Genomic DNA, 14,838 nt, shown 5'->3' on the forward strand with positions numbered 1-14,838 from the left:
ATGTGTTTTTCCTCCTGTTATGTTTCTCCTAAAGTATATTAAACACCTCTATCAACACTTCAGTTATTCAAGTTGTCATTAAAAAACTCGCAAGTTTTGTAACCTGTCCCCATGCTTAAACATCACTATGTTACACTTGATAGGGACATATGAGAAACAGTTTCTATTGTACTATTATCATCATTCACATTCAGGCCTATATACGATCATTACCATACTTCAAAACCGCCCCATATGATCTTATGGCCAACAAAGTTAAATCACTCATTTTTGTCCCTTCATTTTGAGCAATCCATAAGAGAAAAATTCTTTGGTAAAACAATACCTGGCAACTAGAATCATTATAGGTTCATAGGTTCATAGGTAGGTACAAGGCTATCAGCCCAAGGGCCTACGTAAGCTTAGCCAACAAGGTTCCCTGGCTTATGCTACCCAAGAAGTTATTTTCCTGTGCCACTGTCGAGCAGAGACACAGAAGTGATCCCTGGGGTGAATTTCCTATATCCCATCCACTCATCAAGATTTTTCTTGAAGAGTGCTAAAGAAGAACTTTGCTTGACATTGATGGGTAGCCTGTTCCAGAGAATGGGAAGTCTCTGGGACAGGAATCTATCCATCCAGCATGTCCTGTTTATTGTGGTTACAAGGTTAAGGTCCCTAGAGTGTGTAGCTCAGAGGGATTGGGATTTCTTTAGGTGTAGCATGTCCAACAGCTCTGGGTTTGACATAGCTTTATATATTAGGCAGAGATCACCTCGGAGTAGGCGATATGCTATGGAGTAAAGCTGGAGTTTTTTGAGATGGTCAGTGTAGGGCATTTGCTTGAGGCCAGTAATCCTCTTTGTGAGGTACTTCTGTGGCTTTTCCAGCTGCTGCAGATGCCTTGTGAGGTACATTCCAAAAGGGGCGTTGTACTCTATAATGGGTCTAATGAGTGTAGAGTAGAGAGGAACAATGACCTCTTTTTTCCCAGATGAGAACCCTTTTATGATAATCCTTGGCATTACCATAGATGAAAACCTCAAATTTGATCTTCACATACAACAAAACATAAAGAAAACCCACCAAAAGCTAGGTATGCTATATAGGAACAATCATTTTCTCTCCAACTCCTCTAGGCATACCCTGGCAATCACCTACCTCCTACCTTCCCTTCTATATGGAGCCCCTCTTCTAACCAATTTGTCTGCTACCAACACCTCTAAGCTCGAAGCCTGCTATAATAAGATCTCTAAATTTGCCACCAAATCCAAAACATCAACTCACCACTGCCTCAGCCTACAATCTCTGAACTGGTTAGAACTCCCTAACCACCTAGACTATTTGCAACTAACCACCGCTCATAAACTAATATTCTCCCCTGATATATGCCCAGCCTTAAAGAACATCCTTCCTCCATACATCCCAAATAGATCACTAAGATCTGAACACCAAAACCTAATCTCCATTCACAAACCCAAATATCCCGCTGGCCAGCTTCTACTCTCCTTCTCTCTAGGTAAAAAATGGAACTCTCTGCCTCTTTCTCTTAGGACCATACCAAACACTGAATCCTTCAAGACCCAACTTTTCCTACACCTATCTTCCAAATGGAAATGCTCCTGCTTTCACCCCACATAAATTCTAGGGATTCCCCACTAAGCTCTCCTTACCCCCACTCCACTATACTCTCATACTTATTCTTATTGCTCCAAAAAAACAGAACTAGCAGACTTTATTTGACTCCAAGCATGTAAATATTATAATCATCAGAAAAAAAAAAAAATATTTTCTGTTGTTAAACTGTCTCATAATGTATATAACACTTTGCAATTCTTGAATATATGAATCCTACTCTTGTATTTCACTTTGTAACCTTTGATTGTATTTTGCAACCTTTATTGTATTGTATTGCTCATGGAGCTTTTCTCCCCGGGCCTCCACTGAAAATGGGCACTTCTTGGCCCAGTGGACTTCCTCGGTAATCAAACTGACAATAAATAATAAAAATAATAAAAATAATAAAAATGATGAGGTGTGCCACATAGAAGGACTTCCTGACTACTGTGGCGATGTGGCTATCAAAGGAGAGACTACTGTCCACCTGGGTCCCAAAGTCTCTTATCACACATTTGGTGGTAAGTAGATTGCTGCCTATGTGGTAGTTCATGGGTACAGAGCTTTTACCAAAGGGGATGACACTGCACTTTTTGGCATTGAGCTTGAGGCCATGGCTCTGACACCAGGCATCTGTCTCAGCGAGGCCCTTCTGTAGGATGTCCACATCATTTGGGGACTTGGCTATGGCTCCTAGTTTGCAGTCATCTGCAAACTTTGTTTGCCAGAGGTCTTCTGCATTAGCCTGTACTTCAGAGAAGTAGATACCAAACAGGAGAGGTCCCAGGATGGAACCCTGTGGAACTCCACTTGTCACTGCTTTGAGGTCAGATTTGGAGTCTGCAGCTTTTACAGTGTGGGTTCTGTCAGTGAGCCAGTTGGCAACCCATCTTGTGACGTAGGGATTTATACCTAGTTTAATGAGTTTTGCTATAATTCCAGAACGAGGGATGGTGTCAAAAGCCTTGATGAGGTCAAGATAGGCTGCTGTGTGAACCACATTACCCTCATCTATGGCTTTGGTGACTGCCTCAAAGAAGTCAATCAGGTTCAGGAGGCATGATCTGCCTTTCACAAACCCGAACTGGGTGGGATTCAGAGTTTGGAGGTTACCAATGTCTTTGTTAATGAGCTCCAAAATGATACGTTCCATGGCCTTGCAGACCAGGCTTGTCAGGCTAATAGGTCGATAGTTCCCGGGATCAGTGGTGGCTCCCCCTTTGTGGAGTGGGATAACTGTTGCTGTGCACCCATCAATGGGCACAAAGCCTGATGTGAGGCTGTTATTGAACATGGTGCTTAAGTGGGGAGCCAGTTTGTTCTGAAGTTTGTGTAAAACACAGCCTGGGATGTTGTCCAGTCCCATGGATGCTGTGTTTTTGGCTTTAGAAAGTGCAGCTTTTACTTGCATAGTTGTGATTACAGGGACTCTGCATTCTTCCTGTATAGATATGGGCCCTTTAGGGGGTGAGGGGGGTAAAGTTAGCACTGAACCTTTCTGCCAGGATATTGCAATATCAGTTGGTTCTGTAATTTTCGTGCCGTTGTGCTGTAACTCAGAGCAGATCTGGGTGTTGCCATTGAGATTCTTGACATAGCTATAGAATGCTTTGTGGTTGTCCTTCGAATTAGTGGCAATTTTGTTTTCGCAGCTAGCTTTGGAGGATCTTATAAGGGATCTTAGCTTCTTATTGAGGCTGACCAGGGAGCTCCTCCATTCATGGGATTTCACACTCTTTGGCAACAGTTTCTTCCTTCTGTTGTACAGTTTGTTTATGGCAGGGGACCACCAGATTGGCTTTCTTTTTTTTGGAGGATAGCGTCTTGGTTCTGTTTGGGATAGCATGAGCCATGCACTCGTGTAAGTGCTTATAGAGTGCATTTGTGTAGGATGCAGCAGTCATAACTGTATTGTCCATCTGTATGGGTGTCATGAAGTTCACCACTTCTGTCTTAAGAAGCATGAAGTTGGCTTTGGAGAAACTTTTTACAGTGGTTTCCTTAATGGGGGGTGGGGGCGGGATGTGGATATCAAGGGTGATTAGATTATGGTCGGATCGGACCAACGAGGAGTTGACTTCAGGTGTGGAACACCGGTCACTCATGTTGGTAATGACTAGGTCTAGGATATTGTTGCCCCTGGTGGGGGTGTGGATAAGTTGATCCAGGGCATTGGAGTTTAGGAATTCCAGAAAGCGTTGAGCTAAGGAGTTGGTACATGAGTAGTTTTCCCAGTTAATGGTGAGGTAGTTGAAGTCGCCCATTACTAGGGTGTTTGGTTGAACCCTAATATTTTCCAGTACATCAAGAAAAGAGGAGTGGGAATCCTGGGGCATGCTGGGGGATCTGTAGCAAGCTACAATTTGGATTGCAGTTTTGCTCAGAGTTAGTTGCACTTGGATAACCTCGGATGTATTATCCTGAGCAAGTAGCCTAGAGGTTGGATATCCTTAATGAATATAGACACACCTCCACCTTTGGTGTTTCGGTCCAGGTTGCATGGCCAAAAAGTGTGGTATGAATTATAGCCTGGTAGTGCAGGGGTGCTCTCTGGAGCCTTGAACATGGTCTCACCCAAGGATATTAGAGTGCAGACCTATTGTCCTTTGTTCAGGAAAACATCTAATTAGCTATTTACAAGAAAACATATATGCTGTTGATTTTTGTATTCTAATTCAGTTACATTGTGTGGGAATTGCGTGTTTGTACATGAGACAATATATATTAACCGTACTTAGCAAAATTAAACAAGTTGAAAGGTGGTGATAAACTCCCTTTCATTTTTATCTGAAGTCTGTAAATACTTTTCTATTTCCCTAAATTGCAGTTTTATTTATCTTTATTATCAACTCAATATAAATTTACATAAAAGTAACTAATGTTTTAATATGCTAATAACCTCTGTGTTTGCTCATTTCATATTTCATATTTTTGAACTGCATTAGTACATTACTGTTTCTTGAGTTTTTGCTGTCATTGCATGAGTAATCTCCTTACTTTATATCTGATAAGTCTTGCCTTTTTATTTATGTGTCCATTATTTTTATTTATTCACTTCTTTTACCTTGGATTACTAGGGCGGTACACTGATTACCACTGACCAATTGCAGGTACTGCCCAGGTGAAATAATTCACAATGAGCTAAAAAACCTGAACAGTGAGAAACAGTTTGTTGCTAAGCTGTATATTTCTTGTTACTCAAATGTGCCTTTAGCTTGGGCTCTGGCTAAAAAATAGTCTTAAGACCAGTATGTCTATCCAGTGAATAAACTAAATGAATAAATAAAATAAACTATATGCTTATGTCCCAAATGTATGGTGAAATGTATTGATGGTTATATTGCACACACAGAATAAACCAATAGGAAGGCAGAAAGTGGCCTTACAATGCCACCTGTTTAGAACAAAGCAATAACAAGATGTTATGGTGTACAGCACACAAGTAGGTAATGGGTATATTGTTTTGGAATTGTGGATCAGACCAGGTAAGCAATGTTTCAGGTAATGTATACCCTTGCATACTACTACATCAGTCCTGGAGCAGGTTGTTGAGCACATAAAAAGTGCATTATTGAGATTAGCATGTGTGCCAGTGTTTTAATACAGAGTCCACATTTTCTGGGCTACCCTTAACTTTGTATTGCAGGGTAAACACATGTATTGCAGCAGCCCATAGCCTCCTATGAGCCATGTGTCAATCCACTGCAGGGTGCTCAGGATACAGTGCTAGACATTGCACAGCAATTTAATCAGTTATCTGGCACACTGCTTTCAGATTGTCACTCGTCAAGGATTGCCCTAACATCTTTTGTTACATCCTTTAGTTGGCACTATGTAGGAATGTAATTCTGTGGATGTTTGAACTGCTACACTTATAGTGGCCCACTTTTTCCCCCCTCTAATGTTTAGCAGACATCTTGATCAGACTGTAGGACAGGTGGTGGTTATGCAGTATGGTGTAGGTCAGAAAGCTTTTTGTATGTTTTGTTAGTTTTTGGGTCTTTGCTCTTTACAGTATGAAATGATATTACTTATGGTTCAGGTTTTGACTGTAATATTATTATACTAGTTTGCATTTGTCTCCCAAGCATTTACTGCAAAGAAAGTTTCCCCAGGCCTCCACTTAAAATGGACTCTTCCTAGGCCCAGTGGACTTTCCCAGTTAACAAATGCAATAAATAAAATAAATAAGTACTTTCATGGCACTATGTGGAGTAGCAAAGTATGCCATTACAACATAATTTGGATCAGGTGGATGCTTTGGCTGTTTGAACTGCTCTCTCAGTTGCACAATTTGATTGCGGATAGTGAGGATTTGACATAGTAAGAGCCACACAATATTCAGCCACATATTGCTGTAATTAACTAGGCATACACTGCATACCATTCTCTACAAGACGTTTTGTAAGTATATCATGCCTAAAAAACATAGTCTTGAATCTTGCTATTATTTGGAAACTTGTAGCTGTCATAAAAATTATTTCCGTGCCAGGTGAATAATAGTCAATGACAATATAGTGTTTGCCCTCAGACTATACAAGTTAGTGGCTATCTTTTTTCCAAGGACCCATTGGCAGTGGTGTTGACATTAGTGGTTCCCATTTCAGTAATGGTTTAATCATAATACAGATATGACACTTGGACACCATGTTGAGAACGTCTTGGTTGATGTTTGGCCATGACATGGACATTTTGGCTATCTCACACTACACACAGTGAGTCCTTGATGACCTTAATATAGCTAATATAATGTTTTGGCTTATTAAGGGGTATTTTGACTCTTTCTTGATGCAGCAACAAACCATCATGCTCTGACAATAAAGTTTATAATTTCATACAAGGCCATCTGCATTTGCAGGCCAAATCTAAACAATTTTCATCAAATGTGAGAATCAAACTATGTACCATGTGTCTGGGAGGTAAACACCTTGACCATTGTGTCTGCTCTTTCTCAGTTTTATAAGCAGTCATTTGCACCGTGATGGCACTTTAACTAGGTTATAGGAATTGATTAATAGCTCTAGTAGTTTATGACCAGTCAGGAGCTGAAAAATCTCGATCCCTAATAGATATCTAAAGAATGTTTCAAATTTCCAGACAATTCCAAGAGAATTGTTTACAATTTGGCAATATTTCTGTTCAGTCTCTGTCAACATTCTAGAACAATGGGCTATATGAGATGTAACACTTGCTAATCATGTTAGATAAACACTGGACCTTGGCCAAAGCTGCCAATGTGTGCACTGACTATTTTTTTTTACCTATTTTGCCCTCTTCACAGTTGACATCCCCCTCTCCACACATATATTGTCTCAGGGACAGCTGTGCAATTGGTGTGCTGGCATATCATTTTGCCTCTGCGGCAACTCAGCCAGTGCTCTGCCTTCCTGAAGACAACACCCATCTACACATCCTTGACCTCTGTTGAAGAGTGACTGTCAGGTGTACTTCTGCACATGGCCTTCCATCCATGACAGGCAACCCCATCCTCCCTTACAAGCACCTCAACACCTGAACCTTAGCCACGAACTAAACACAGGTCACTTAAGCTGCAGTCATCTGCACTGATATAATAGTATGCTAGCATATGAGCTATCTTAAGCAATTATTTTATTTTAGTGAAAACAGAAGTTTGCATATGCCCTTAAGACCATGGCACATTTTTCTTTATCAGGTCGAAGAATAGAGGGTTGTAGAAAGTGTGATGTAAACTTGCCTTAATAGTTTTATCATGCCTTGCTCTTGCCTCAGTTTTATTATACAGTGGAGATCCTGCAGCTTAGCAATTGCTCAGATCTTAAATACATCTGATTTCATAGTACTAGAGCACACAAGGTGCCCAAAATATTGCAGGTCTGTTTTAATAAAACATTTCACTTGGCTAAGTTTAAGACCTGAGTGTTGGCCTACATCACTGCCTCTAATCATGCCTTTGTTTGTCTTTACCAAACACCAAGAAGATAAACAACACTACTTAAACTACTGACTACAATCATCATTTTATAATGGAAATGTTCAGTTGCTGAGGTTATACCAAATAGCAGGTTTTGAACCAGAATGCTCCCATAGGGTAATGAAAGTTGTCAGGTTTTGGTTTTATTTAATAGTATTTTTCAGAATCAACTATACACCTTTAGCATACAAAACAATTTTTACATTCATTTGCTTGGGTGCTTTGCCATCCTATGTAGGCAGTATAAACCTTTTACATGCAAGAGTATCATTATCATTTTTAAATCAACACAAATTCTCCTTTGACAATTCTTTTTAATTATTGAGATCATGGGACCTCACTATTCAGTCAGATTCACTAACGCCAAGATCTTCCATTTGTTTGAGTTTTGCTTCAACATTGCATAATAAAGAAAATGGCAGCTTGGTTCATGCGGCTCAAGCATATGGAAAATCATTTGGTTTAGTTTGATTTTTACTAGTTCTCAGTCAAGAAGGCCAGTTTCCCCATACATATCTATAATATCTTCATTTATTCTTGCAGTCAAGATCTGCTGAGCAGATTATTTATGAAGAAACCATCCAGCAAATAAACCCAAAACTCAGATATGTGCCTCTCCTACTCAGACAGAGCTAGAAATGTACCAGCACTTGAGCTTGCCTGCAAGACTATGAATTTCTGCTTCTATCTCATATAGCTGCAGATGCTCCAGGAAACATCTATATGTAGCATGTGATACCACATTAACGTCAGCCCCTATACCTACTTTGAAACTTATAACTAACTGCTCCATTAATTGGTATTTTTACTTGCCAAGCAACATCTGCATCTCCACATTTTATAGCCCAGTATCAAACGTCTCTTGCACATACTGCAATGTGCAATACACTGCTCTGCCTCATTATGGTAACTGTCACATCTCATAACATTTATTTAGCCTGATACATATGCTTTTTATGAAACTTGTTTTTGCAGTTTACTTCATCTTTTGCCAAATTCAAGACAGCATTCTACCGTTTTACCATCTCAGTCTCTGACAATTTGCATTGCTTTCTCAAGTGTTAAATTAACTTCAAGCTATAAACTCCACATCAGCTATTTCACCACAATTCTGTCTCTTAGTTTTTCAACTTTAGTATCATTAAAATTAAACTTTTCTGCCAGTTCACAGACTCGTCTCATAAACACCAATACACTTACCCTTTGCTTGAACATATTTGTCAAAGCACTCTTTCATGTATTACTATTGTAATGCATGGAATGTTGTGATTGCACTCTAAAATCAGAAAAAAGATAAACCTGTTACATGCCACTGTAGTGTGATACCTGACCATAGCAAGACTTTCTAAGGCAAGTAACAAATGTTACATCCCCCTAAGTACTGATACATAGTTTGTAAGTAACTTATTCAAATTAGGGCAATCCCTGACTTTTTCCTTACTTATTGTATATGTGACAGTACTTGCTAAATGCTTTACTGGCTTTCAAAGATGGCAAAACAAATTGTGTTCTTTTTATTTCTTTTGTAACTGATAGTACATGGAGTAGATTAGAATCCATGCACTACAAAGAGCTATCAGGTCTCACCGACCATAACCCATTATTATGTGTTCTCAACATGGATGCTAATTTTCACCTTTCGAACTTTACTTCTGAGGTGATTTTCTTGTCATACATGTCTCAAATGCATACTAATGTGGTTATGAAAAGAGACCTCATCATAACCCCCTGTTTCTCACACAAAATGTTCATTGTGCTTTCTAACTACAGACTCATATGTGACACTTTGGCCTGCAGTAAATGCCTCAAGCTGAGCTGCAAGCATATGATTGATAGACTTCGATGTTTTGCCAGAGATGGCCTGCATCTGTCACCCTTGGGCTTCTGGATACTGGCCAAGGCCCTTGCCACCCCTATAGTGCCTTTTTTAGGCAGTGTTCCAAAGACCAAATCACCACTGTAACAGCTACAAACAAATGCAATCTGAGGGTCATGCTGCTCAATGCTAGAAGTGTAAACCTCAAAATGCACTCGCTTGAAGCACTCCTTAAAATGGAGAACATCGACATTTGTGCTGTAACAGAGACTTGGTTCAAGGCAGTAGAAAGCACCCCTGCACCACCAGGCTATAACTCATTCCACACATTTTGGCCCCAGAACTTGGACTGAAGCTCCAAAGGCAGTGGTGTTTCCATATTCATAAAGGATGTGCACACCTCCAGACTGGTAGCCCAACATAACACATCAGAGATACTTCAAATCCAGCTAACACTGGGTAAGACAGCGATTCAGGTCGTAGCCTGCTATAGGTCCCCAACCATGACCCAAGACTCACACTCCACGTTCCTAAGCACCCTGGAGAATATTAGGGTCCAACCCAACACTCACATACTGGGTGACTTCAACTACCCCTCCATTAACTGGGAAAACTACTCATGTACCAATACACTTGCCCAACATTTCCCATTAACTGGAAAAACTACTCATGTACCAATAGACTTGCCCAATGTTTCCTGGAATTCATTAATTTCAATGCCCTGGACCAGCTCATTCTTACCCCACTAGGGGTAGCAACATCCTTGACCTGGTCATTACTAACATGGGTGACCATTGCTCTATACCAGTAGTCAACTCCTCCCTGGTTAGATCCAACCACAAACTAATCACCTTGGAAATCCACATTCCTCCCACCCCCCACCCCCTGCAAAGGTAACCCCCCCATGAAAAATTTCACCAAAGCTAACTTTTGGCTCCTAAAAACAGAGGTGGCTAACTTCATGGCACCCATGCAATTGGAGAACAGATGCATGACTGCTGAATCATACATTAATGCCCTGTACGAACATGTACACAATGGATCTTGCCATACCCAATAGAACCAAGACGGTCTCCTCCAAAAAAAAGGAAGCCAATCTGGTGGTCCCCTACCATAAACAAACTCTACAACAGAAGGAGGAAACTGATGCGAAATAAGGTGAAGTCCCAAGACTCGAAAAACTCCCTTATCAGCCTCAACAAAAAGTTGAGATCCTTCATCAAATCCTCTAAAGCTAGCTATGAAAACAGAATTACAGCAGATAGTAAAGACAACCACAAGGCCTTCTATGGTTATATAAAGAATCTTCACGGCAATACCCAAATTTGCTCAGAGCTGTTGCATAATCGCACCTCCTATATTGCCAATATACTGGCCAACAGGTTCAATGCCAAATTTAGCCCCCCCAAACGAACAATCACAATACCAGTAGATTGCCAGGCACCCAGTATTACTGCTGCACAGGTTAAAACAGCACTGTCCAAGGCCAGGAATACAGCTTCTATGGGACCTGACAATATCCCTGGCTGTGTTCTACATGAACTACAGAGTGAACTGGCACCTCACCTGTGTGCCTTGTTCAATCACAGCCTCACCTCAGACTTTGTCCCTATCAAATGGTGCACTGCTATAGTCATCCCTCTCCACAAAGGAGGAGTGACTACAGACCATGGAAACTATCAACCTGTTAGCCTGACAGGTCTGATAAGCAAAGCTATGGAATGCATCATCATCATGGACCTAATAAACAAGGATATAGGGGCTTTCCAAACTCTGGATCCCACACAGTTTGGTTTTGTGAAGTGTAGATCATGCCTGCTCAACCAGGTCAACTTCTTTGAGTTAGTCACCAGAGCTGTGGATGAAGGCAAGGTGGTTCATACAGCCTACCTTGATCTGGCAAAGGCCTTTGATACCATTCTCCACTCAGGAATCATAGAAAAACTCACTAAGCTAGGCATCAGCCCCTATATCACTAGGTGGGTTGCAAATTGGCTCACAGATAGAACCCACAGTGTGAAACTAGCTGACTCCAAGTCAGACTGCTGACCAGTAACAAGTGGAGTCCCACAGGGTTTGGTCCTGGGCCCTCTCCTGTTTGGTATCTACTTCTCTGAAGTCCAGGCCAACACGAATGTTCTCTGGCTGACAAAGTTCATAGATGATCGCAAGTTGGGAGCCAGAATTAACTCCCCAAGTGATATTGACATTCTACAGAAATGCCTCACTGAGACTGGTGTCAGAACCATGGCCTTAAGCTCAATGCCAAAATATGTGTTGTCACCCCCTTTCGGAAAAACCCAGTTCCCATGAATTACCACATCGATGGTAGTCCACTGAACACAGAAGGCGTCATAAGAGATCTGGGAACACAGGTTGACAGCAACCTCCCTTTTGACCACCACATTGCCACTATGGTCAGAAAGTCCTTCTATGTGGCACATTTCATTACTAAGGGTTTTACATCCAGGAAGAAAGAGGTCATTGTCTCCCTCTACTCTTCCTTCATTAGGCCAATAATCGAGTACAATGCCCCATTTGGCATGTACCTTACTAGACACCTGCAACAACTGGAGAGGCCACAAAAGTACCTCACAAAATGGATCCTAGGCCTTATACACTTGTCCTATATGGACAGACTCAAAAAAAACCCTCCAACTATTCTCTGCCTCATATCACCTATTAGAGGTGATCTCTACTTGACTTACAAAGCCATGTCTGACCCAGGTCTGTTAGAAATGCTACATCTAAAGAAATCCCAATCCCTCCACACTAGACACTCCATAGACCTCAACTTCATTACCACAATCAACAGAAGAAGCTGGAGGGACAGGTTCATAACCCAGAGACTGCCTATGCTATGGAATAGACTTTCCATACATGTCAAGCAGAGCACCTCACTGGCCCTCTTCAAGAGAAATCTTGATGAGTGGATGGGGAGTAGAAAATTCACCCAAGGGATCAGTCCAGTTGCTCTATTCGACAGAGGCACTGGGAACTAAGGTTGTGTGGCACGATGCCAGGGTAATCCTATGGGCTAACCTTGTAAAGGCTCCAGGGCCATTAGCCTAGTACATATCTATGAACCTATGAACCGATAAATTCACAATCTACCTTCTTTCCTTAGCATCAAGAAACTCTGTGATGGAGCCAACAAATAGAAAGGATAACATTTGAATGTTTTAATAAATGCTTATAAAGGGGCTTTTCTCACTTTTACACCTAGATCACTCAGATGTATAGCTATTGGATGGTTTATATAACTGAAAGTTTCATTGTATTTTATTTTATTCATTACAAAGCTTCTTTCCCTGCTACTACTTTAAAAGGGGGAGTGTATTTGGTAGACAGAGATTAGACTTGCTATTTAATCAAGTGCACCAAGCAGCCATATCTTGGAGTTTCATTGTATTATATTTTATTCATTACAAAGTTGTTTTCCCTACTACTACCTTAAAGGGGTGTGTTTGTGAGTGTGTGTGTGTGTGTGTGTGTGTGTGTGTGTGTGTGTGTGTGTGTGTGTGTGTGTCTGTGTCTATGTGGCAAATATTAGACTTGCTATTTAAGCAAATGCACCAGCGGGCAGCCTCACACTGAGCTGCAAGCATCATATGCTTGTCACGAAGATGCAAAGATATGTCTTGCATTGAAGTGTGATATACATGACAGTCAGAGGAGTGTAGGAGAGCTTCTGGATTGTCTTTTTAGTTACTTTTAAGTTCAGTTTTAAATGGGCAGATTAACTAATTTGTGGTTGCAGTCACTGACTAAAGAAAAAGCACTTTTCCAATGATGCCAATGATTTCTTTGTTTCATGTGTGGCACCCGTGCACTGGCCCAGTAATCAAGGAGCACCAATCCTCACAACTAGCACCAGTGAGAGGTGTCCACATTGGGAGGATAATAAGTACATGCACAGTAAAGTACAATTTCCCTTAAGAGCACACAGAGATCATGGTCAATCTGGGGCTGGTTTCTCCATTTCTGTCCAGATCCCAAAAAAGACTCTCCACTGGCACAGCTATAGGGTTCAGATCTGAGGTGAGTATTCAAGCCAAAACCTCCAGTACCTTCGCTGAGTGCTTCATGTCCCTGCCCAAGTAGCTGACACACATGCACACGTTGAGATTTGAGTTATATACAAACACACAGACACTCCTGGGGAAGGCTGGCACACGTTCTTCAGCTATGCCCCCCCATCTGCCCAGATTATATGGTAGTAATCACTGCCACCAACTACTCTTATCAGTTACTCTAAAGGCCCTTACCAGAGGGTGCCCAATTCTACTGTGTAGTGTTACTGCTATCCAAATAGTAAGTGTGATGAACAGCAAGGCTATTGGAGTGGCTTATACAGTATCACCAAATACATGCAAGTACTCTAGGAGCTTAAATTATCTCTACATAAAACAGCCACAGTTAAAAGGTTAAAACATATTTAATAATAAATCATAAAAGCACAAGACAATACTCAATTCAACACAATGACAATAGAGAGTTCAGAAATCACAGGAAATACTTCAAAATAACATTGTAGGACAGTCTGGCATAAACATAGAAAACAGCTAGACTAATTTGGCTATATTCCTATCTATGTCTAAGAGAAATACTAAGATCTAAGATCCTACGTACAGAGTAAAGCAAGTGCTGGTGAGCTGATGTGTTCAGGTTCAGACACAAATACCAAATGCTATTCTTACTTTCTGAGCTAGCCCTTAAATTGATAATATGCATCACTGCTGAGTCATTTCAGATTACATCATTCTTATTACTTCTGCTTAAGTTTCCCAGGTTCACAGAACTAAAAACTTAACGTTTATGTTAAGAATACTTATCTCTCAGAAGCTGACAATTCTCTCTTTGAAGCTTGCCTAAGCTGGATGTTATAAAACAATTACCTTGGAAACATAATAATTAACTTGGTCTTAAGACAATAGAAATAAATTCCTAGCCCAGACATCCTACCTCCTAACGTGAGATAAACTGGATTTATAACACGTCATAAAATTATTTATTTATCAGCTTATTTTCTTAGAGTTTGCCAGTTAACTCTGTATGTCCCAGTTTTCTACCATAAAATATACATTACATAGGCATAGAGTTTATACACATTTCTGCTTTCTTCCACAAGAGTGCACTGTGGTTACAATCTTGAAGCTCTGCACATAACACAGTTTCCTTACATTTGTCAACAAGCCTGAGGATCATATTAATATTTACAAGGACATACAATGTACTTTTTTGTTAAGCTACACTGCACAGTTTTTAGCTCTATTCATGCATAGCAAGTCTTGCATTTAAGACTGCTTTGTATCATTAGATAGTGATATATTTTATACATTCTAGTTTTGTATAGGTTGTTACAATTTTGTCATACACGGCAGGTTCTGTATTCAGGGTTACTTGTCTCATCAGATAATGATACATTTTGTACATTGTATTCATATATAACTTGTTACAATTTTGCAGCACT

The sequence above is a fragment of the Protopterus annectens genome, chromosome 3.part1, assembly GCF_019279795.1.
Source record: "Protopterus annectens isolate FY-2018-M chromosome 3.part1, PAN1.0, whole genome shotgun sequence".
Taxonomy (NCBI): Eukaryota; Metazoa; Chordata; order Ceratodontiformes; family Protopteridae; genus Protopterus; species Protopterus annectens.